We start from the raw sequence: 24171 nt of genomic DNA on the forward strand, positions 1-24171 counted from the left end.
ATAACACGGAAACTGATAACTATGTGAACTGGGCTTTCATGGCAAAGTTCTGGTAGTGGGAGGGACTGCAGGGGTGGCATCTGTGAGAAGCTGCTGGAAGTTTCCCCCTTGTCTGATGGAGCCAATGCCCACCGGCTCCAAGATGGGCCCACCACTGGCCAAGGCTGAGCCCTTCAGCAATGCTGGCAGCCCAACAGAGTTCGACAGGGAAAAAAAGCCTGCTGAACAGCAGTAGCCAGGGAAAAGAGGAGTGAGAACATGAGAGAGACACATCTCTGACATCCAAGTCACTGCAGAAGGAGGGTCGGAGGTGCTCAGGTACCAGGTGCAGCCACAGAGATAACAGGAATGCAGAGATCCACCTAGAGCCCATGGACAACCCCACACCAGAGCAGGTATTTGCCCAAAGCAGGCAGTTTACCTCCATGGAAAGTCCACAGTGGACCAGGCTCCTGACAGTACTTATGACCCTGCAGGGCAGAGAAGGTGGAAGTGACAGAAATCTGAAGAGAAAGCTAAGAAGGTCCAGAAAAAAGATGGGTGGGGGCAAGTGTCTAGATGCTTTAATATTTAGTTTTACTCATCATTACACCACTCTGATTTGATTGAGCATAAATTAAAACTAATTTTCCCCAGGTTTAGTCTATTGTGCCTGGGATCATAATTGATGAGTAATTTCTACTTGTCCTTATCTCATTCCATGAGCCTTTCATTATATTTTCCCTCCCCTGTCCTGCTGAGAACGGTGAAATTATAGAGCAGCTTTGGTGGTGGACACCCACAACACTATGTCATCCTGTTGAAGAAACTGTAAGTTTCCAGACAATGCTGCAGTTTCTGGTGTCATACCTCGTGGTCAGGCTTGATTTTTCTCGTTTTCAATCTGCTATGCAATAGGCTTCTGATCCTTTAGTAAAACAAACTGTAAAGAAACCACCTATGTTTTTAAACTGACAAGAGGGATATGCCATACCACACAACACCATGGTCAGCAATAAGGGCTGGAGTGCAGAAGGACGGTGAGGAGGGCATTCGAAGTGATACCATTAGATTTTTCAGGTCTCCTTTAGGCAGGATGGAGCGTGGCTGTCCTGGAGATGGCTGAACACCCTCCTGACCGAATTCTGTGTTTTGCTTTGCTTGCGCATGCAGCTTTTGTTTTGCTTGTTGAACTGTCATTGTCTCAACCACAAGTTTTCTCCCTTTTGCCCTTCCAAGTCTCTTCTGTGCCCTGCTGGGAGGTTTGAGCAGGCAGGTCCATGAGGCTCAGCTGCCAGCTGGGGTGAAACCACCACAGATACTTGCAATATCTGGAAACATTAGAAAAGCTAAAAATATAACTACAAAATGACAGCAAAAAGTATTAATGCTGGACAGAATGGCATCACTAAGGAAGTGTGCTACATAATTATTACTGTATAATTAGTGTTCACGGCCAATTTATAAGCATAAGAAAGTTTGATATTAAGTTGTCATGAGTCAGTCTGTAGTCATTAAAATAAAGTAATACAACCAATTTTTTCAGTTTGCATTCATTATACTAGCAGGTCCTTTTATCACTGTGCTACACAGCAGCTTTAAAGAAGTCATTAGGCCTTCATTTACTTCAATGTTGGTCATAATCTTCAATATTCTAATGTACTTGGGTAATTTCAAGGTACAAGAGAGACATCTGCTTCCAACAGGACTTTTCATCATTAAAACCTTCAAGAATGTATATGCATTTCAACCAGAAAACTTAGGAGCAATTATATAACTTTATATTCCCTTTGTAGTACTTGTAATGTGTGCATTGTATGCGTGGCTGATAATGGTGACTGAGTTTGAGAATTATAAAGGAATATAGCAATAATGTATTTTGTATCTTGACTCTATAATAACATAGTTAAAACACAGAAATCACAGTTTTGCATTTACTTCAAGGCAATTAGAAATCATCTTCCATTTAATTTTAAATATCTTGCCTCCTTACTTAAATAAAAGTCTTATTATGTATTTAAAGTGCATACTTACATAAGCAAAAAGGCTTTTGTGACAATAATCATCAATTTCATATCATTGAATTGGTTCAGAACTATTCCACATTAGCATTTGATTACCATATCATTAATATGAAACTCAATAAACTATGCCATAAAAAGGCCCTCTCAGAATAGAATGCAAACTGGCTAAGAACCTAAAGATAGATCTAGATTCTAGCTGAACTTCGTTTGTTAAGATTTTTCTTCCTAATTAAAATTTTGCTCTTTGCCAAGTTGCAACAATCTACATATTTTTTAAAGTATTTAATTGAATTTTCTATCAAAATTGATGTTTCAGAAAAGAGAAGAAGCCAGTTTGATAACTAAAAAAACCTGTCCACTGTAAAATGAACTTCCTAGAAAGGACTAACTGTCCCTTTTTTTAATCAAAGAACATATTACACATATGTGTAGTTGATATAACTTGAAATTCAGAGGGCCTCTACTTTGATAAAAGTCTTAAATAGTACCAAACATATAGTGCATACATGCAGAATTGCTTTAATTTTGAAAGTACAAGAGAAATGGAACATGTTTGTCTCAGTACTTTGCAGGTTTCCTCCTAACTTGGATTTAAATGTCACTCAAAATTTTGTTGTTGGTATGTCCTCTGTTGAGGGGAAAAAATCAAGATTTTGAATAATATCTGTACAGGGCACAGAGTGACAGAGACTGATAAAAGGAGTCCTCCTGGAGCTCATCATGGGCAAAGTCTGCAGCTCACACAGAATGCCACGTATTTCACATCCAGGCTGTTTTATGCTCTTAAGGTGACATCTGTCTGAGACAATTCAAGTACAAGAGCAAGAAAGAATTACTTTATTATATTTTGTACCTCACTTCAGCTGTGATAATCTGACAAATTGCTTTACCTATCCTGATGTGCAAAGATCTACATTGTTTGTTTGTTTTATATTAGAGAGGCCAAAAATCCCTGCTCTTAGGGTGACACTTGTGCTGTTAATGTAGTATACAGAAGGAAGTATGGCTTGAAGTGTCTTTTATTTAAAGATATACTTCAGTCTGTCACAATATCCAAAATTATAAAAATATTTTGCAAATTAATAAACTTTACAGTACTTGTAAGAAAAGGAAGAAATCCTGTCAAAGCCATTTCACTTTGTTGTCTTAAAATAATGTTTTTTTAATCTGTTAAACTTGTTACTCTACAACTCCCTGAGTGAATCTTCAGAAGAACAGCAAGTCAGAACCAGTTGGTCTGACTAAGACCAATAATCCTATTTTGCAGAAAATTAGGATTTTTAGCAATAGTCTTATGGTCAGATTAAGATTGATCTTAATATGCAAATTTCAGCTGTACACTGCAGAAAACCAAACTTTATTTCTTGCATTTAAATTACCTAACTAAACATAGCACATTGTAGGGTTTTTTTTAAGAGAATTCTTTGTCTGTGGTTGTCTCTGTGCTTCATAACTAAGGAAAAGTAAAGGAAATTCAGTCCCTTGTGCAAATAAAGAGCCTTTTACTTTCAACCCAAATGCAGAAATGTAATGTTTCATCAAATAAAAAGTCAGTACCCAGCTGTGCAATCTTTCTTCTTTATTGTAAAAGTCTGGGAAGCATTAAAAATCAGATATTGAACTCAAAGGTCTTGACAATGTCAGTTTACTCTTCTTGCTAAAAATAACTTGAATTAGGCATATCACATTCATAAGCAGTATCATCTTTGATGTCCTTTCCATCCATAAAATTATTTCAATTAAATTCGTATAGAATAAGGAACTTTGATAAACATCTAGAAGTCTGCTGAAACAACTCAAGTTATGTTAAAGTTACATCACTGTAGGAGAAAAGAAACTTGTAATTGTTGTATAAGCTTTATCAGCTCATCTGTTACAAATTCCACCTTCTCTATATTTTATTTTTCTGCTAATATTTGCTGGACTATTAAGTACATTTTATGTTGGCCTATGCCATTTTCTGTTGTTTATTGCAAAAAGTAAACTGTCTTTCACTACAAAGAGACATTTTCCATCTACAGGAAAGAGGACAATAAGCAAACACAGACCTTAGTATGTCTACATTAAATCAAAGATCTTCATGATCAAACCCAACTGTTATCCTAAAGTTAATTTTTAATAAATGTGGTAGGTGTGCTGCTTTGCAAAAATTAAACATTAAAAAAATTCTAAAAGCCAGAGTATTCTTGCTGAAGTCTTATTTACAAGGATAAATTCAGCCTCCTATTTCTGAGGTTTTTGAGCCCTTAGTTCAACATACCTGCTGTCACTGTACGACACTGAAATCTGTCACACAGCGAATCCAAAACATAAATTGTGCTCAACTCCAATGCTGAGAAGGTGGACTACAAGGAATGCTATTTAATCCCTTTCACAGTGATATAAATATGTATCTGTTACACCGACATAAATTAGACCATTTTAGGAACTGGCTAAATTGGTATGTTGCGGAATCTGTCTTTTCCTTCCTACTACTTAATAATAAACATGCCAGTGATCTTTTGCATTAGAATGTTTTTCAATGGTCTTGTACTTTATGTAGCTTTATGAGATAAAAACTCACTTATTTTAATTTTCTTCTCTCCATTCAAGTATGTTTGGACCATGTTTGAATGTGCCATCGTCTTTTCATGCATGAGTGTTGTTATATGCAATTTTTGACTGATGTTTCCACATGAAGAACTATAAAGGTTTAAAGAAATACTTTCAGGTTATTGCATTGTAGTCTTTGGAAAATTTTTAATTTAAAAAAATCTTTAACACTTGCAGAAGTGTTTTAAGGTGCACATTTAAGTGTCTCAGAGCTCATACTGAAGTTTTTTTTTCTGTGTCTCAATCTATGCCAACCAAATATTTTCTTCTACTAAAGCTGCTTGCTTTCAATTCGTGGAAGTTGATACGAAGTCAATACATGCTAGGCATTAACCATGGTATGCAAACTGAATGAGTTTGTGAATCTTCCAGTTAGACACATAGCTGCATCTAAATATCCGAGATCATGCAAAGGAAAATTGCATTTTACAAATTTATTAGATCTTTATAAACCTTTTCAAAAGGAATAAATTCAAGAGAGTAATGCAATTTATTTACCTTTGTGTGCTGGGTTGACCTTGACTAGTAGGCAGGTATCCACCAAATTGTTATATAATTTCTCCTGTATCTACAGGAAAAGAGGAAAAAATAAGATGAAAATATTTGTCAGTCAAGATGAGACTAGGGAGAAACATACCAAATACCATGTTGGGCAAAGCAGACTCAGCATGGGGAAAATAATTCAATTCAGTGTCAGTTAATCACAAAATAGCATCAATAACTCACAGAAAGTAATGAAAGCAGAACCAAAACCATCTTCCCTCCACTCCTTCTTCTCAGAATTAATTTCTGCTTTTTGTGTCTCAAAAGCAAGGGCACAGGGAATGTTGATTTTTGTGAGATCATAACCCTTCACCTCTGCCACATGTATTTCCTCATACTCTTCCAGTGCTCTGGGATAGGAGTTCTAGCATGGGAGACAGTCCTTCACAAACCTCTCTGGTAGGAGTCCTTCCCACAAGCTGCAGTTCCTCAAGAACTACTCTGTTGGGGAAGATGAAACAGGAAAGCCCTATAAATATGATTGTCTGGCAAAAAATTTTGAGAATATAGAAACTGTAAGCAAGATTGAAATGAAAGCAAGCTTTGAGATACCTTAATTAGTGACCAGTTGGAAAACAATGGTGTGGCCTGACTGAAGGTAATCCCCTTTTGATGAAACAACACCCTCTGCTTGCAGACAGATCTAAGGGTCAGAGCAGACCCTACTAGCTTAGCAGAAGGGGTCCAAAGAGTAGTTTTTAAGGCTTAAAATGTATCACAGTATGGTAATGTAATGATTCTTAGAGGCTGTATGGAAATGCTTTAGGATTTGTATATTGTTGCAGATTGGTTAGCGAGAATTAGAATATTCAACACAGAAGAAGATTTATTGTACTGTAACGGGAACCTCACTCTCCTATGTTTTTACACTCGTACCCTTTTACTCTCTTACCCTTTTTCGCTCTTTTTTTACTCCCTTATGCTCTTACCCTCTTCCTCTCTTATGTTCTCATCCTTTCTGCCCCTCTCTTCTCTCGGGCCTGCTCCGAGCTGTGGCTGGCAGCTCCAAGCAGGGCCCTGCACCCAGGCCCTTTGCAATAAACCGCAAGTTCCACAACCTGGCTTCAGAGATCTCTCGTCTCCGTCCGTTCCAACCATCCTATACCCCCCGACAGTCCAAAACTACTCCATTAGAGGTCCCTTCCATGGATACAGTCTTCAGGTGTGATCTGATCCTCTCTACGGGCCACAGCTCCTGCCAGGAAACTGCTTCTGAATGAGCCTCCATGGGCTTCAGCTTTCTTCAGGGCGTGCCCACCTGCTACGTCCTCCATGGGAGGCACTGTTCTTTGCTGGATATTTGCTGTCCCACTGTCTTCATGGGCTGTAGAGCGACAACCTGCTTCACCATGATCTTCCCCTTCTTCCCTTCTTATGCCTCCTTCTTTCCTGACTTTGGCATCTGCAAGGCCGTTTCTCTCCCATGTTCTCATTCCTCTCTCCCAGCTGCTCTTGTGAAGCATTTCTTACCCTTTCTTAAATGGATTATCCTAGAGGTGCTGTCAGCATCACTGCTGGTCTCCTCTGCAGCCAGTTGCAGTGCTCTCTGAGCCAATTGAGCCTGTCTGACATGGGGACAGCTCCTGGTGTGACCTCGCAGAAGCCACCACGCCTGTGGACCCTCTGCTGTCAAAGCCTTGCCACATAAATCCAGTAAATCTTTCAAAAGACCTTTGACAAGGTCCTTCACAGGCCACTAAAGAAGTATGTAGGCATTAGATTAGATGGAAAGAATTGATATGGACCAGGAACTGACTTGGAGACAATAAACAAATACTAAATTACCTATTTTTTTTTCAAAAAATATTTAGCTGAAAATACGAAAGATATCAATAGCAGAGTGTCTGGGGATTCTATTTTACATTCATGGCTCATAATTTTTATTATTGTTCTGGAAAAGGAATTAGCAATGAGGTAAAAATTGCAGATGGCTCAAATCTGTTTTGTTGGTCAAGATTAGAGAAGAATGCAAGGAACTCCAATGAATTATATTCAAAGTTAGACACACTGGGAATACATCATCAAGTAAATAGCCAGGTTGATTAAAATACCTACAAACAATGATCATTGAAGGGGAAAATACCTCTTGTGTGGTCCTAAATTATCTGTTCCATTGGATGAAATAGTTTCAATAGTCACAGCTCAGCTCAGTTTCATAACCAATTACAGTCAAAACCAAATCACAACTAATAAAAGCAACCTATAGAATTGCATATAGTGTATAAAAATCTTCTATGTATTTATAATTAATGAAATACAATAATTTTACAATTCAAGAATGTTACTAGTTTCAAGTGGTTCACAGAAGGATCAGAATAACAAATGTATTGAAAGAACTTAAAAACATACTGAAAAAATTGATGTTGGTAATATCTATCAATAGCAACTGCTTTTCACAAGGTAAATGGAAGAGATCCTGTTCTAAGTCAAAAAGGGTCTCAGTTCAAAATTTATTTTCAAAAATTCTTACAAATTTTATCACGCAGAATAACCTGAGAATTTAATTGTCTAAGCATGTAATGAATATGAAGTATATTGCAATCTTCAAAAGAAAGGGATTTTTTACGGACAACAGATACAATCAAAACTAGAACTGTTAAAAACATCAAATGCTGTGCAAATGGAACCTCTTAGTCAAAGTTTAAACTTTAACCCAATTAAAGGCAATTACAAAAATACCTAGGGTTATCCTTTTAATTTTAGTGAGGCTATTACACTCTTAGACATTGAAACTGCTGCTCTTTGACAGAAGAAGAAGACATTGCTAAAAAAAATTATAAATTTTCCAGAATGCCAACCCCATTTTGCCATCCATACAGCCCCATGAGTGAAGAACTTTTACTTGTCTAAATGAAAGCAATGAAGCACGCTTCATTGTCTGCCTTGTCAAGAAATCAAAGTATTCCAATGTACACCAGGAAATGAGCTCAGGCTTCTAAGCTAAGTCTTTTAAGTTAAATACATACTGGGGTAAAAAAAAAAAAAAATTAGAAGATACTCCTCAATTTACAGAACAGCTGAATTGATCTAATTTTTCTAAACTCTTCTAAGTGCTTTTTTATGTGTTTGTAAATGGCGATCCATTCACTCTTAGAAATGTTAGTGACAGGACTTCTGTTGGGTCTTCACTTTTAGACATTACATTACATACACACATGTAGCAAAAGGATTTCACCATAATTTTCATTAGAACATATACACAATGTGTATTTTACAGATTTCAGATTTTTTAAAAATGGCTAATAGTTTATGACCATTTCATTTTGAAAATTGATGATAATAAAATTACAAACACATACTTGGCTGAATTTTTTTCATCTTGAATATTGTTCTTCAAAGATGCTGGTGTGTTTTCAAGTGGAAATATTTGTGTATAGTTTCAGACTTGAAGGCAGGAGTCTTTGGAGTCTCCATTTTCATAATAATGGCACATTGCACAGTCTGCACTGTCAGTAAGTCACTTAATGGATAGAATAGACAGTTTTGCAAGCTGAAAATTAAATAACGATATCATAAACCTGGTTGGGTTGATACAGTTCTGTTGTGGTGTGTTGTTAAGTTTCCCCAGTTATTCCCCTATTCTATGTATTCTCCCCTTAGTTTCTGCAAAATGGTTCCTCCCTCCCCTGGTTTTCCCGCCACTGCCTCCCCTTACAGTTGATCTCCATGGTAACCCCCTTCCCCCTCAACTGCCAATCTCCCTTTGTTATATAATTTCCCCTCCCCTGTACACCTTATATGTAAGTTTTTCCTCCTCCCTGGGCCCAGTCAATCACCCCCCACTCCTCCCAGATTTCCAGAATCTTCTCCTCTCTGGGGGTTGTGGTTGGCTGCGGTCCCGGGGCTCCTCCTTTACATTGTATTAATTGGTAGGTTACCTATGTCAGTTATGTCTGTATCCTCCCCTGATTGGCTAGTTGGGCTTCCCTCCTCTCTCCACCCCTTCGTTTTAAAACTGCACCTCTCCCTCCACTCCCTGCCACATGCTGGTTGGCGTCCTCCCTCCCTGTTCCTGCCATCGGACGATCAATAAACCGGAGTTAGCCCCCAGCCTGTGGTCACCTCTTCTTTCGTTCCTCTGCGCTTCCGTCCACGCCGCGTATCCAGCCCAGCCTGAGGCCTGAGACGCCAAGGGGGGCTGGCATTGCATGCGCCGGGGGTGTCGGCCACCTCCTTCCACCGCTACAGCTAGCCGGACACTTGGGCCAAATACGCCCTCGCGCAGGTTGGCGCCCAACGTGGGGCCTGAGAGTGGACATCTGGACACCGGACCACCGACCGGACCCCGCGGAGTGGAACTTACAGTTTCTTTTGGCCGTCAACCTACCTCGGGTGGTAGCAGACCCCGTTTTAGGGGTAGCGCTCCCCGAGGATTGGAGTCCCAGCCCTCCGCACCGCCTGAGGAGGACTCCAGGAACGAAAGCCCCCTCGCCCGATTTTGGTTGCCGCTGCGACGAGATTGGTAAGTCCGGGCCCCTTTTCCCTGGGGACTCTCCGGGCTTCCCCTCCGCCTTTTTAAACATTCCCCTAGGGGTACGGGCCCTGCTCTGGGGACCTGCCCCCCACCCTCTTCCCTAAAACCCTAATTTTATTGTTTTAATATTCCTGTGGGAGCCGGACTCTCCCCGGACGCGGGGGCCGGACCCACCACCCTACTTCCTTGTCCCTCACACCTTTTCCCGGACTTCGGGGCGGTGGGAGGGCGGAGGCTCGTCGTTAGTGGTTTGGTGTTTTCGTTTGCGTTTTTCCCCGGGCGAGAGGGGAGTGTCATCGGTTTCCTTTCCCCCTTTCTAGTGGTAAAATCTTTTGCTGCTAGAAAGGTGCCATGGGTGCGGGCTTGGGAAAGGAACAGAAAGAGGTTTATTATTATGTTAGAGGGTTGTTGTTCACTGGTGGGCACAAGGCGCCCAAACCAGAGTTAAAGTTATTGGTTAAGTGGGTCTTTTCAAAGTTCCCCAACGTCTCCCCAGAAGTTGTGAAGCAGCCACGTTTTTGGACAGCCGTTGTGGCCAAATTAAATGAAGTAGTGAAGTCTGGGGAGACGAATCTGGCTAACGTGGCGTACTGGGCGGGTGTTGTGCTTGCTACTCTCCGCCCAGTAGGGGAGCCGAAGAAAGGGCCCGCAAGTTCTGGTTTGTCCCCGCGTTCTCCTCGTTCGCTTGCCCTTGTCCCTCATTCCGCCCCCCCATCCCACAGGCAGGAGCCCTCGAGGGGGATTTTAAAGGCCGACAAGAAGCAGGGGGTTCCACCTGCCCCTGCTCCCCCTCGACCTGCTCGGCCTCCCCCTTCGAGGAGCCCTGGCCAGGCTTCTCTCCGTCCCGACCCCCCTGTCCCTGTCCCCAAGTCCCCAGTTGTTAGACCTAAAGTTCGGTTCATTGAAGAGTTGGAAGATGGCTCCCAGGGTGCCCAAAATGGCGCCGGCCACATGGCCGTTCCCGCCAGGGCCCCTTCTCTTCCCCAGAATCCCTTTCTCCCTAATCCCAACCCCTTTCTCCCTCCTGACCCAACCCCTGTATCGGTTACCCCTCCCTCGTACCCCTCCTTGGTTCCGCCTACCGCTCCTCCTTCAATCCTGCCCGTTGCTCCGCCCCCGGTCCAGCCTCCTATTGACCCCGCCTCTGCTCCTCCCTCGTACTCAGCTCCTCCCTCGACTCCTCCCGCTTCTCCGCCTCCTGTGCCGACTCCGGTACAGCCCTCCACTGACCCAGCCCAGGTTCCTCCCCCTCAGTTGGCTCCTCCTTCGACTCCTCCCGTATCCCCTCCCCCGGTTCAGCCCCCCGTGGATCCCTCTCCTCTTACTCCTTCCTATTTGGCTCCGCCCCCAAGCTCCACCCAGGGGGCGGAGAGGGGTGGTGTGCCGTGCCCACCCCCTCGCCCTGCCTCGCTACCAGGCCCCGCCTCGACCTCTTCCACTTCTGGTTCCCACGCCTCCCCTTCCGGTTCCCACGCTTTGTGTTCCGGGGGGGGGGGAGTGGATGACCGGAGGCCGGAGCCGGTGCCCTTGTTGGAAGCCACCCCGGTTTCTTACACCCTGACTGGAGAGGGGAGTTCTCTGGCGCAGTGGGTGCCTTTAGCGCCGGCCCGGATCAAGGAACTGTGCAAGGCGCAGAAGGACTACTCCCGGGAGTCTGAATACTTCCGGGGGTTGCTCCGTAATGCCCTTGCGCAGGGAGATCTGGTGCCCGCTGACCTGAGGGCTCTTTTCTCCAGTCTAACCGGCCCTATGGAGTTTCGCATATGGGTGAAGGAGTGGAAGAGGGAGATTGTGGAGGCTCTCCCAGATCTTTGGGGGAGTCCCGCCACTTCTCACGATGCGGACGGCCTGTTAGTGCAGGAGGAACAGCTGTTGGGCGAGGGGCAGTGGGCAAATGGGGCAGCCCAGGCTCGGGCTCTCTTTTCTCAACACCTGACGGTATCGGCTCAGGCTGCGGAGAGAGCCTTTTTCAAACTGGCAACCGTCACCTCCCAATGGGAGGAGGACGAGGTGCGGCAGGGCGCGCAAGAGCCCTACTTAGCCTTCATCGAACGCCTCTACCGTTTCGTAGAGGCACAGGTGTCCGGGGACCGGGAGAGAGAGTCCATGTTAAGAAAGATGGCATATTATAATGCCAACGCCGAATGCCGGAAGGCAATTCGGACTCTCCCCCGAACTCCCCGGCCCACGGTAGAGGCAATGATGGAGGCAGTAGTGGCTCATGTTCCACTCCCTGCGCGCCCACGCCGAAACTCCGTGGCCTTTGCCGACCTCCCCGAGCCCGAGCCATTCGATCTTGAGGCTGCCCCCGCTGCTGGGCCACCAACACCAGGGCCCAGCAGAAGAACATCAGACACCCACCCCTGCCACTTATGTGGTGAGATTGGGCACTGGATGCCCCAGTGTCCAATGAGATTGGACTATTTGAACTATCGGAAACAGAGGGAGAGGGAGAAAAAGTTGGCAAAAAACTAGGCCAAGAGCGCAGCCCCTCCCTGCGCCAAGACAAAAATGCGGCGGGCAAAAGATCACAACGCGGGGAGGAAGGAGATGAGGGAATGCCGCCGCCAAATTTCACTTTGCCGGACTTGACACACTTCACGGACTTGACTAATACTCGTGGTGCAGTTCCTGCGCTTAACACCTTGTCCTCTGCTTCCCCTTACAGGCTGCAGCTAACTAGGGATTTTTATATCCCTAGCAGTAACATCCAGCTGGTGTCTGTCGACCTCCAACATCCGGGTCGCTGGAGGAAACTAGGACGTTGCAGGTGGACTGTCATCGGTGACACTAAGCACACGCCGCGAGACGTGCACATCATCCCCGGTCTGGTCACTACCGACCGGGATCGTTTCGCGGTAGGGCTGTACTGTGTCCGACCCCCACTTCTCCTTCCCAAGGGACAGGTTATCGCCCAGGCCATCCCCGTGCCCGATCAAGACCACTGGAGCAGCGGCGCGGAGAAGACATCGCCTCCGTCGGTGGCCTGGGCGCAGCTCGTGGGGAGGGAGAAGCCCCGCCTGACATGCCAGCTCTCGTTGGGCGGGGATCGAAAGGTCATCAGGGGTCTTTTGGACACGGGTGCAGATGTGACGATCATTCCCTCTCGGGAGTGGCCGTCGCATTGGGACTTGCAAAGTGCAGCGGGCACGATTTCTGGTGTCGGGGGTTTACAATTGGCCAAACAATCGAAGAGCGTTGTCCAAATTAAGGGGCCCGACGGGCAATTGGCTTCAGTGCGCCCGTTCGTTTTAGATTACAGCGAGCCTCTCTGGGGGAGAGATCTGCTAGCCCAGTGGGGAGCCAGAATTGACCTGCCAAAGGCTCCCCAGGTTTTTCGGGCAGTGGCCACTGATGAGCGCCGGACTTGGAAGCTGGATTGGCTTTCTGATAGACCAGTACAAGTCCAACAGTGGCCACTTAACAAACAGAAACTGAAGGCGCTCAACGAGCTCGTGCAGGAGCAGCTACTTAAGGGCAATATCGAGGAGTCCATATCACCATGGAACTCCCCTGTCTTTGTCATCAAGAAGCCCAATAAAGATAAGTGGCGGCTCCTGACCGACCTCCGCCAAATTAACGATTTAATTGTTGACAGGGGATCTCTCCAACCAGGGATGCCCTCCCCAGCAATGCTCCCCCAAAATTGGAATTTGGCAGTAATTGACATAAAAGACTGTTTCTTCCAAATTCCCCTTCACCCGGACGATGCTCCGCGCTTTGCTTTCACGGTTCCGTCTATCAACCGTGAGTCCCCGGCCAAGCGCTATCATTGGCGGGTATTACCACAGGGCATGAAGAACAGCCCTGTGATCTGTCAATGGTACGTCGCTTCGCTGCTGTCACCTTTACGTACAGCCCTCGGGGATGCCGTCATCATTTATCACTATATGGACGACATCCTCGTGTGTGCGGCCGACCACAGTCTACTTGCCCATGCGCTTGACCTGACAACCAATTCGTTGGTTGCTGCAGGGTTTGAGCTCCAGCAGGATAAGATTCAGCGGATGCCACCTTGGAAGTACCTGGGCCTCCAAATCACAAAGCGGACCATTGTTCTGCAAAAATTGGCTATTCGGACGAAAGTCCAGACCCTGGCTGATGTCCATCAACTGTGTGGGTCTTTAAATTGGGTGAGACCCTGGCTGGGCATTCCCACCGAAGACCTAGCCCCCCTTTTCAATTTGTTGAAAGGGGGAGAGGGGCTTAGTTCCCCTAGGACTCTCACCCCAGAGGCGGAGGTGGCTCTGGAGAGGGTGCAAAAAATTATTTCGGCCAGGCAGGCCCATCGGTACCATCCGGGCCTGCCATTCAAATTTATTATACTGGGAAAGCTGCCACACCTCCATGGCATGATCCACCAGTGGGACCAAGACCTGAAGGACCAGGGTCTGGGTGACCCCCTCTTGATCATAGAGTGGGTGTTCCTCAGCCACCATAGGTCCAAAAGGATGACACGGCCACAAGAGTTGGTAGCCGAACTGATCCTCAAGGCAAGATCGAGGATCAGGGAGTTGGCAGGATGTGATTTTGCATGCATTCACATTCCAATTAAATTGGAAGCGGGCCAATTAAAATTAAAGACCTTTGAAGAACTGTTGCAGACTAACGAATATCTACAGTTCGCGTTGGACAGCTACACTGGGCGCGTCGCAGTTGATCGGCCGGCCCACAAATTATTTAATTCGGAATTCAAATTATCTCTAACTAAGGTCCAAAGTAGGGAACCACTGGATGCCGTGACTGTATTTACTGACGCGTCTGGAGCATCCCACAAGTCGGTTATGACTTGGAGGGATCCTCAGACTCAGCAGTGGGAGACCGATGTTGTTACTGTGGAGGGCTCTCCACAGGTTGCTGAGCTAGATGCAGTCGTCAGGGCCTTCCAGAGGTTTCCTGGACCTTTCAATCTGGTTACAGATTCTGCGTACGTCGCAGGTGTAGTGTCTCGAGCAGAACATGCAGTTCTTCAAGAGGTCACGAACAAGAGATTGTTCGAATTATTAAACAGGCTCGTCGAGTTGGTCTCCCACCGCGAGCACCCATTTTATGTGATGCATGTGAGGTCACACACGGATCTGCCCGGGTTCATCGCGGAGGGCAACCGCCGTGCCGATTCTTTGGCCGCGGCTGCCGTTACGCAGGGCCCGATCCCAGATGTGTTCGGCCAGGCTAAGATCAGCCACCAGCTCTTTCACCAAAATGCGCCTGGCCTGGTTCGGCAATTCAATCTGACGCAGGACCAGGCCAAGGCGATTGTGGCCACATGTCCCCAATGCCAGCAACATCAGATGCCCACCGTGGTCTCGGGAGCTAATCCCCGAGGCCTGGCGAGCTGCGAGGTGTGGCAGACGGACGTAACACATGTTCCATCTTTTGGCCAGCTGTGTTACGTCCACGTCTCGGTAGACACCTTCTCCGGTGCCATCTACGCTTCTGCCCACACAGGAGAAAAGGCAGCGGATGTTCAGAAGCATCTGCTTCAGGCATTCGCTGTCTTGGGCATCCCTAGGGCCCTAAAAACTGATAATGGCCCTGCGTATGTTTCCAAGGAGCTGCGGAGTTTCCTGCAGCAATGGGGAATAGTCCATAAGACCGGCATCCCCTATTCCCCGACAGGCCAAGCCATGGTGGAGAGGGCCCACCAGAGCCTTAAGAAGACCCTGTCCCGCCAACAACCGGCGATGAAGGTGGAGACCCCCCACGTCCGGCTGTCGAGAGCTTTGTATACCCTCAACTTCCTTAATTGCTCTTTCGACAGCCAAAATCCTCCAGTGGTCCGGCACTTCGGCAGCCACCAGCAGCTGCAGCCTAAAGTCAGGCCTCTGGTTCTGGTTAAGGATCCGGAGACCTGGCGGACGGAGGGCCCCTTCGACTTGGTGACCTGGGGGAGGGGTTACGCTTGCGTGTCTACCCCCTCAGGTCCCAAGTGGGTTCCATCTAAATGGGTAAGACCCTTCGTCCCGAAGCAGGGGACAAAAGCAGGGACTGTGCCACAAGTCCGGCAGGCGTGTTGGCGGCGGCGGAGGAGGCAAGACCATCCACTACCATCTGCTCCTCCAGACCTTCCCTCCGTGGAGGAAGAGTCTTCCCCTCCAGCCTCTCCTCCACCAATGGACCTCCTCCTTCATGTTTCCTCCTGTTCTCCCCCACTCCCGGATATGTCACCCCACATGTTTTATTTAAGTTGGCTTTTCGGGGAGGAACCATTCTTATGAGTTCGATGTACTTTTACTGTTTTGTATCATTTCAGTTACATCTCCCCAATGGCCCCCGCTGCAACACCGCTGGCCCCAAACCCCGGAGCGCTGACCATCTTTGTGACCACCTTCTGGCTCCTGATGTCACCTGCGGAGCCGTGGGTTGTCCCCCAGCCCAAGGTCAACGTCTGGCGTGCCTTGGCTCAATCCCTCAGACAGGACAGTATTTGCCTAGACACCGGCGCAGCAGAGGACCCGATGTCGTCTTGCCTTGTGGGGATCCCATTCTCTCCAGGCGAGTTCCCTCCCACCTTCCAACGTTCCTTCTACCCTGTTCTGGCCCGGAGCCTTACTATCCTCCCCAGTTTTGACTCCTCAAATGCCTGGAGAGACGGAGTGTTCAGGCTGGCTCCTGCAACCTCCGAGCCCACAGAATTACATCTACTCGGCTCCGCCAATGCCTCTATCTGTTTTCAGTTCGACTATACTATCACCCCCGTAGAGAGGGGTAGTGAGGTGGTCCTCCAGACCAAAAAAGAATATCAGGCCAGACAGTGGTGTAAGGCTGTCCTGAAGATCCTCGGCCCCACCACTACTGGCCGGACCCCTTACTCCCTTCCTCAGGGTGTGTTTTTAATTTGCGGAGACCGAGCGTGGGCAGGCATCCCCTCTGGCCTGGTGGGAGGGCCGTGCACTTTTGGCCGGCTGACGCTGTTCACACCCAACATGTCCCAAATTATTGATTGGAAAAGATCCAACATCACATCCGAATTGGGCAGGTCTAAAAGAGATCTTAAGGATCTCACCGAGGATTGTGATGCCGAAATTACTCATTGGTCACACTCAAAGTCCGTCGCCTTTACCATTTTGTTGCCGTGGGTATCGGTGGCGAAGGCTCTAGGAGAATTGGGCCGCCTAGAGTGTTGGGTGGCGAAGCAAGCCAATTTTACATCAGCCGCGCTATACGACCTCCTGTCAGACGAGGAGATTACAAGGAAGGCGACACTCCAAAACAGGGCAGCAATAGATTTTCTATTGCTGCTCCACCACCACCACTGTGAGGAGTTTGAGGGCCTCTGCTGCTTGAACCTGTCCACCCGAGCCGAGGACGCCAGACAATCCATACGCAAGTTACAAGACCTCGTCCATAAAGTCCAACAAGAGACTTCGGACTGGCTGGGGGACCTCTTCAAGGGTTGGGGCCTGAGCGGGTGGGCCACTTCCATTATTGAAAGTGTTATTAAAATCGTTTTGAGTTTGATTATCCTTTCAGTTTTCGTTATGGTGATCCGCGGTCTGGTCCAGAGACTGATATCCAGGGCCACTTCTCCCAACGTTAATCATGCGACAGTGCCCAAAGAAGAGCACATCGAGCTGGGGGACCTCTCCTCGGAGGCCGAAGAAGCTGCAGATGAGGAGGGGTCGACCGTGCCGCCCGTCGAACATCTATGGGCGGACGAGCCCCAGCTCGAAGAAGACGAAGATTGGCCGGACCAGCCGCGGGTCCCTGAAGTTTAAGTTTATATGGACTTTTGCGTTCTTTTATTTTATTTGTTAAGAAACGGGGAGATGTTGTGGTGTGTTGTTAAGTTTCCCCAGTTATTCCCCTATTCTATGTATTCTCCCCTTAGTTTCTGCAAAATGGTTCCTCCCTCCCCTGGTTTTCCCGCCACTGCCTCCCCTTACAGTTGATCTCCATGGTAACCCCCTTCCCCCTCAACTGCCAATCTCCCTTTGTTATATAATTTCCCCTCCCCTGTACACCTTATATGTAAGTTTTTCCTCCTCCCTGGGCCCAGTCAATCACCCCCCACTCCTCCCAGATTTCCAGAATCTTCTCCTCTCTGGGGGTTGTGGTTGGCTGCGGTCCCGGGGCTCCTCCTTTACATTGTATTAATTGGTAGGTTACCTATGTCAGTTATGTCTGTATCCTCCCCTGATTGGCTAGTTGGGCTTCCCTCCTCTCTCCACCCCTTCGTTTTAAAACTGCACCTCTCCCTCCACTCCCTGCCACATGCTGGTTGGCGTCCTCCCTCCCTGTTCCTGCCATCGGACGATCAATAAACCGGAGTTAGCCCCCAGCCTGTGGTCACCTCTTCTTTCGTTCCTCTGCGCTTCCGTCCACGCCGCGTATCCAGCCCAGCCTGAGGCCTGAGACGCCAAGGGGGGCTGGCATTGCATGCGCCGGGGGTGTCGGCCACCTCCTTCCACCGCTACAGCTAGCCGGACACTTGGGCCAAATACGCCCTCGCGCACAGTTCATACAACTTTTTTTCTCAGAACAATTAAAATTGTGATGTAACCACTCTGAACAGGCCTTAAGCACTTATGACAGGAGTGAAACAGGGAGCCTCGAGGAGAGAGTAATCTCTTTAATCATCTCTGGCTGAAGGAAACAGTGGAGGACAGAAAAAACATAATTTTTAGCCAAACTAATTCATTCTTCTTCAAATGGAAAAAAGAGCATACTATCAGAAACAGGAGATGCATGAATTACTCTGGGCAATGAGAAAAGTCCTACATATGAGGGGTTAAATTAGAATAATACTTGGTCTGATTCTTACTATCCATTCCCACTTCATATTAGCACAAGAAAGTAGTATTTCTTATTTGAACAGAACAAATCAGAACAAATCTTTTGCTATCCTTAGTAAATTTTATTTTTTACAATAATCATATGTCATGGTAGTAGCTTACCAAGAGTGGTGTCACTTAAAGCTGTAGTTTGCAGACAAGAAAGTTTTGGATTCAAAATTTGAGTTGGTATATTTTTAATGGTCTCTGGATACAAAAGAATTAAAACTTTACACTAATGATGATCTGCCTCAAAGATTACGGCGGGTCATGCTGCAAGCATTTGGCATCATAGAGATCTTGTAAGCCTGTTAAACTTACATGGCATAAGAAGATATTCACAGCAGATCCAGGAAGCACCATTTTACAGAGCTTGCAAGACCTGATGCACAGAAAGGTCCAGAGCCATTCTGACAGCATTGTGTTGTTTGCTTCTCCAGAGCAATCTGTAACCCAGCTGAGGTAACACTGAACTTCACTCTGATGGGCAGCAGGAGCAAACCTGAGAGACAATCAAGCATTAATGTTTTATCCATTTAGATTCAGTGCACTGCAACCAGCCTATCATAACCCTAATGGATACCCCCAAATAATTAATTCAAGCTTTTGCGTGAGTACATGCCATTCTCCTGAACTGGAAAAGATAAAACTTAATGGACTTCTGACACCCATATACCAGATGGAATTACGTAAAAAAACATGCTGAATTGGGGGTGGCTTCCCTTTCCCTGCTGAAGAGTGCTTCCCCGGGTAGGTGCTGTTGGGGTGCCTGCTGACCTGAGAGTGCTTCTGCTTCAGACTGCACTGACAGTTCCCTCAGTCCACCAGACGCCCGAGCCCGGATGGTGTAGTGGTTGTCTCACCCGAGAGAGAGGGTCTCCACTTGGGAACACAGGATGGGAGCACACCGAGCACCAGCATAACCACCAGCGAAGGGATCCAAGGCTGCAGGGCAGGGAGCAAGGGAGGCGCTAGGGTATATAGCTGAGGAACGGTAGGAGGGGTCAGGGTACAAGCAGTCCAATGGGGAGAGGGCCCAGGGGAGGAGCTGGAGTGGGGTGACACAGGCGGAACCAATAAGAGAGAAGGGAGGGAGTGGTCTTCTGGGGAGAACCAATGGGGAAACTAGGAACATAGAACATGCCAGAACTGGGGGAGTGAGCAACAGTTGATGGGCAGAAATTCATTTACATGGAGGCACAGGGAATCCTGGGAGATTGCTTTCCTTTCTCACTCTGAGTTAAATAAGGGTGTTCTCCCGAGGCATCCCAGCCCTGTTTGCCTCATAGTCATCTCCCACACTGAATCACTTTAAAAAACAATTGAATAAAAATAGAGCAGAACGTGCTACTTGAAGGACCATACACTTTCTTGGTGATGTCTTATGTGTCCTTAAATTTGTCACTGCTTTCCCAGTGTCTTTTACATATTCATTTATTCTTTGCCTTGATAATCTTGCTAAAATGTCTAATAATGAGGGCTGCACATTGAAATCTTTCTAGGTCCTTTCTTGTTAGAACTGCTCCTGTAAGACTTTTGTTTTACAAAATGAAGATATACGTACCAATAATAGATAAAAACTTTTAGTGTTTACATCAAGATTACCTGATTAAAAAAACAGACTTTTGTATAAGTACTGATTGAAATCAAGGTTTTTATCTGCAGGAAAGTAAGTGATGAGAAAGAAACCTCTTCTCAAAACATGTTTTCTCCATCTATCACTGTGACAGAATTTTAAATCATCTTCCTGCTGTGGTTATATATTCTGGTCCTTATTAGCAACACTGAAAATTTGGGTTATCAAACATGTCCTTGAATAATCAGATCATACATAAAGTGAAAAAAGATACAATCTAGGAGAGTCTGCCGTTTCAAACCTTATTTAAATTGCAGACAATTTCTCCTTTACTACTCTTGTGCTTGTAAAAATTCTTACACCCAGCCGCTGGTTTCAATTAAGATATGGTGATCATTTTGCTTGATGAAATATACACACAAGGTAGACGATGTATTGCTAATGCTTGAAGAGTTTTGTGTTAATTGGTGAAAAATAGGAAATATGCAGTTGGCTTCTTAGATGTCACTGCATTTTTATGCACAATTTCAGATAAAAAGCAGATATTCCTATCACCTGTATTCAGCTGAAACACAGGCAACTTCTAGGTCACTACTAGTACTTGATTCTTCTACAAAGATTCTCGGTGCTTTGGAACACATGAATATAAAGCATGATGGACATTGGCATGATAAGGCGGATGCATGGCAATATTATTCTCTAAATACAAGGAAAAAAATTATTATTGATTCAGTGTGTCAATTTTTTTTCTGTTTCTGCTTTACTTATTATACTTCCTTCTCCCTGCTTCAGTTTATTTTCTATAGCCTACATATAGATAAAAACCTGCAAGTCAGCTATTTTCCTATGGAGTATTTGGATGGCTTGTTCAAATATTCAAGAGGGCAATGATCTTAGCATACAAAAATCATCACAGCTACTTGAGAGAGAAAAAAAATTAGTAACTTATTTGCATCCTGAAATATTCCACAGAAGCAGCATCAGCTAGGCACCATCTGTTTTAGAATTTTGAGAAACAGTCTGTCTGGAAATAGAAAAAACTATGCATTTGAGAAGCGTTTCAGAAGAAATACATAAAACAAATCGTTACAATGATATTTTGCTAAAGTGGGTATGTTTTTTATGAGCAAGACATTTACATAGGCATCAGTGTCTTGAGTAGATAAGGCTGTAACAGCTAAGTCTAGAAGTGTTTGTGGTTATGGTCATGTATTTCCAGGACAGATGTAGAGTGTTTGTGTGTAGAGGTACTGATTATTGAAGCCACTGTCTGCGAATCAGCGCTTACACTTATGGCCTTTGATAGATTCTCCATTGTGTGGGAGTGTGACCTAATTTACAAGGACAGATCTCCAGCCAAAATGAAATGTCACAAATTTTCTGCACTTTGGTTCTCTGAGCTGACTTGAAATGTCAGGACGCAGAGATTCAAAATGGTGTACACACAATGATCATTCAGAATTTTTTAAAATAAATGTAGTGAGTTAGAAACACATTTATACACATATATTGAAATTATTTAATGAAGAAATAATCTTTAACTCAACTAATAATGTAACTTAATGTTTATTAGCAAATATATGCATATGTCGTACTGATTTTAAAGACTCTCACCATCTGGTTGCAAACACTTTTAAAATATAATGAGTTTGAGGAAACTCTAGTACATGGAAATGAATTATACAAATTTCATAGTGTTACTTCTGTACATTAAATCTATGATGGAATGTTCTTACATCTTGATCATCACTCTAGTATCAAAGAAATTTGTTCAATGGCATATAAAGTTTATTATAGGAGCCACAACTCCAGAATACTTGTATTTTATCTATGGAAAATTTACTCTTAAATATTGCTAGTGGGGTCTGATAATCTAGGAGGAAAATGCTGGTTTGGAGGTTTACTCTTAGCTGAAGAAAATAATCTTCAGTTTCATTTTTTTGGGGTTTTGCTGTATGACAACTTCTCCAACGAAGGAAGTGTCTCCCAAATTATACTCAAGATAGTATAATTACACTTAAATGGAGTCATAATGTTTCTTCTCAAAAAAATGACTGGAAGATCGTAAAAAAGATAAAAGGAGAAAATTGAAACGGGTCTTCAAGTCTAAGATAAAGAATTCAGCCATTTACTTTTCACAAAAGACCTCAATATTGTAGTTTGTTATAAGCTTTATGAAGCTACTACTTTTCCAGAATTTGACTGCAAAAAAATATGCTCTACAGAACAACAATTTCCATCATGTGTTTGACAAAGCCTGAATCTGTACTCTTACTCTTGAAACAGGTTTTCTCTGCAGAACATAAGCCAAGATTCATTTGGCTGCAAAAAGAGATAACAAGTTTCTTTCAAGCTGATAAAATGACAGACAGAAAACCTCAAGTATTCAGTCCTTACTGAAGTGATAATTGGTGTACTTTACAGAAAACAGAAAACTTAATGAAACAGAAAAACTGAGCAGCCAGTCCTTGACTTAGAGTTTAGAACTTAAGAACAAAAAAAAAAAGAAGAAAAGACTCAGACAGTAAGGCATGCTGTTCACTTACCTGGCTGCAGCAGTACAGCTCCATGCTTTCCTGTTGGCTGCTTTCACCACAACACAGACAGACTCATGTCTTGTGATCATTTGTGACATGTTTGTTGGTTTTTAAGTGCTGCCTAAACTTTCCAAGCAATCTGTTGAGGTAGCACTGAATTCTAGAATTAGGATGTTGTAAGATTTATGTCTCTCATTAGATGTAATCATTGATACACAATCTCTTTGTGTACCGTGTGAGGGTACTCATTCAGCTGCTTTGGTGATGGTAAGTACAAAACTGCACAGTGACTCTCCATGCAAATGTCCATGCAAATTGAGTGGGAGGAAAGAGGACAAATGTGAGTGAGCAAAGAAAAAGTCAAAATATGGCAGAATGGTAGAAAAAGCAGTAGGAAAGCAGAGTCTGCTTCCATTGCCTCTTCATTCCTTAAATTACCCAGTATGTATTATAATGCTTATATATGTGCTAATTACTTCTGTAATAAAAATACTGTTTTATGTAAGTCAAGTGAAAACCAGCAATTCAAACAAATCAAAGATGCAGCAATTTTTTTTTAGTCTATCTGTTCTTTCTATGTATTTTCCCAAGAGAGTCTTTTTCATTTTAAGTTATAGTCTTCTGAAAGTGTTGCTTCTGTGTGTAGAGAATTTTGCACACTTCAAACACTGAGGATATCAAAACAGTAAAGATTAGTTTTGAAGTCACTAAAAACTGTATTGAAGTTCTCTTATGTTGAAAAAAAACAGTCATAACATTCCCCATGACAGCAATCACACTGTCATATTTGTTTTTAAGTAGGCTATATTAAATCATACATAATTATTAAACCATACATTTTTACATTCCACTTAAATTTCAGCATTATGGCACTATTCTAGAGAGGAAGAAACTTACTTGTTTTATGGAAAAATTTAAAAACCACCTAGTGTTTTGAATCTATATGACTCTTCATGGCACCACACTGTCATACAAAGATAAAACTATGTTTTTCTAGCTTTAGAATATAAATAAATTAAGAGTGTCAATGAAATGCAAGAACCTAGTGAGGATTTATTGTAGAACTTGCATTAAGTAGAAATTTCTGAAGAAAGCTAAGCAATAAACTGGTATAAAAACACAAGATGCAAAAATGTACTTGTAGATTTGTAATTTCTGAGAAACACTGCATTTTCATTTAAGGTTTTAGGGGGAGAAATGATTTTGAATTAACGAGGTGACATCACTGTCTCTAAATGCAAATACCTGTTACTTAATGACAGTTCAGGCATGTCTGGCAGAGCACTAGTGTGACCTGATCTTCAGCAAAAAATTTACGCATTTCCATGCTAAAATCAGCATAATTTTGATTACTAGGATGGAAATTAATTGTTTAGAGGTGGGGTTTTTTTGGGGTTTTTTTCGGTTTTATGGGGGGGTTTTTGTTGTGGTTTTTTTTTTTTTTTTTTAATGAGAAAAGCAGTTTGGATTTTGGTTTTTTTACCTCTCTAGGAAGAATCTTTTGTGAAATTGTCTATGTAATTTCAAATCACCATTTTTACGAAGATTCTGAATTGTGATTCTTAGAGATCCAAATTGATAGGAGATTCAGCTCAAGGAAAGAAACCCCGGCCTAAGCGTACACAGTCAGGTTAATATCAAGCATTAAGCAAATATTTCAGATTAAATACGC

The 24171-nt window shown here is 44.4% G+C and overlaps 1 long non-coding RNA gene across 2 annotated transcripts; it reads right to left on the minus strand.

Annotated features, from left to right (window-relative positions):
* Positions 1-620: 620 nt before the first annotated feature.
* Positions 621-19332, minus strand: LOC134432238 (uncharacterized). Of its 2 annotated transcripts, none has more exons than XR_010031272.1 (6): positions 19250-19332; positions 18708-18888; positions 8438-8628; positions 5452-5579; positions 5094-5163; positions 621-1277 (listed from the first exon to the last, which is right to left on the minus strand). It is a non-coding gene; the product is annotated as an uncharacterized LOC134432238 (long non-coding RNA). The 2 variants fall into 2 exon arrangements; XR_010031273.1 differs by having other exon boundaries at positions 19164-19326.
* Positions 19333-24171: the final 4839 nt, after the last annotated feature.

This window comes from Melospiza melodia, chromosome Z, assembly GCF_035770615.1.
Source record: "Melospiza melodia melodia isolate bMelMel2 chromosome Z, bMelMel2.pri, whole genome shotgun sequence".
Lineage (NCBI taxonomy): Eukaryota > Metazoa > Chordata > Aves > Passeriformes > Passerellidae > Melospiza > Melospiza melodia.